The sequence below is a fragment of the Callorhinus ursinus genome, unplaced genomic scaffold (genome assembly GCF_003265705.2).
Source record: "Callorhinus ursinus isolate GAN/ISIS: 27379988/994484 unplaced genomic scaffold, GSC_fseal_2.0 scaffold6, whole genome shotgun sequence".
Lineage (NCBI taxonomy): Eukaryota > Metazoa > Chordata > Mammalia > Carnivora > Otariidae > Callorhinus > Callorhinus ursinus.
This window is the reverse complement of record NW_027397068.1, coordinates 14,254,505-14,256,060: the sequence shown is the minus strand read 5'-3', so window position 1 is coordinate 14,256,060 and position 1,556 is coordinate 14,254,505. Positions and strand designations below refer to the sequence as shown.

At 36.4% G+C, this 1,556-nt stretch overlaps 1 pseudogene; it reads left to right on the top strand.

Annotated features, from left to right (window-relative positions):
- Window positions 1-765: 765 nt before the first annotated feature.
- LOC112819475 (U2 spliceosomal RNA) lies at window positions 766-910 on the top strand (annotated as a pseudogene).
- Window positions 911-1,556: the final 646 nt, after the last annotated feature.

The following is a 1,556-nucleotide window of genomic DNA, read 5'->3' as shown; positions in this document are numbered from 1 at the left end:
GTGCTATTCATGTGAAGAACAGCAAAGGCTGTTATTATGCTTTGCCACCCTCCCTCCAGTGCCTGAGATTGTGTTTTGTACACAACAGGAACTCAGTATGTGTTGAGTTTATATCATTTACATTTCAAATCGATTGCTCTAATTGATGGAATTCTGGCATATTTTAAAAAGTGAATGGTTTTATTTCTGTGATTTCATTAGATTTCCATCAGCTGTCTGGTATTTAAATGACTATTTGAAATGCACATATCCAACTGAATAAACCCCAAATTGTGTGATAAGAATATGCGTCTACAATAAAAACTTTTGGGGAAATAGGGTAAAGAAGTTCTGTTGTGACCTACTCTGCAACCCACTATTCATTAATTCTCACAATCCCCTTAGATCACTGAGATCAAGAATACTTAAAAGTAGCCTTTCAAGTACTGTTGAATCCCCACAGGTTTTACTTATACTGTGATGTTTTATTTTATTTTTTTTTTAAGAACAACTTTTCCTTTCACTTTCCCGCAAAGTTTAATTCTTTTATTAAAAACACAAGAAAGCCCTCACTGTGGATATACATGCATATAGCCATTTTAACATTGTAAGGATGAAAGATTGTAAGGAAGTTCAGGCATGGTTCTCGCAGCTGGAGCGCTTGCGTCCAGAATGGGGGAGAGGCCGCGGCTCTAAGTCTAGAACATTTCCTCTAGGAGTCTTTCACATGGAGTTGTATCGTTTTTACTTCAAATGTGCACGTTAGCAATATAGAGAGGCTAGATAATCGCTTCTCGGCCTTTTGGCTAAGATCAAGTGTAGAGAGGTTAGATAAAATGTCTGAATGTTAATGGTTTAAATAGTGATTATTAATACAATTCTAGTGATTTCAAATCGGTGATGCAAATATATCGTTAACTTCACAACTTAAGTTTGGCTTATTATATTTTTGTGATTGCCTGGACACTTATATTTTACATTTTCTGCTTATTTTAACAAAGAAGAGACTTGTCCTAGACGGATGCAATTATTGACAGTTTCCGGTTTCTCAGTACTGGCTAGAAGTCATCCCCTCTTGCTAGAAGGATCCCCTCGTGCAACGTTCATGAGGCTACGTTGCAAAGATTCTAGCAATTTAACTGCCTAAGAGGATTAGAAAAGGGGTCTGGGCTTGTTATAGTCTCAACCCACCCAGGTAATGAGAAAATACAGTGCGTGATCACATGCTTACGAAGCCGAATGGCTTATCCGTGACATGGATCCTTTCTACAAGTGACAATCCTCAGAAACCGCTAACTTTCCTAGCTCACCCTCCCCGCATTAAACAGAGAAAGAAACAGACACTTAGCAGTCATTTATATGTTCAATTTTCATTTTAGAAAATATGGTTAAAATCCAAAGCAGTCTCCCCTAAATAGTAATTATAGGGACCCTTTCATTTTTTAATGAAAAAGATTAACAAAATATCTAGTAATAAAGCATAATTGTGGTGAATATCATAGATTTATAATATGCCATAAGTTCCCAGAGCTTCTCCAATTATTGTCCAATATCACTTTGGAGATAGAATATTAAAA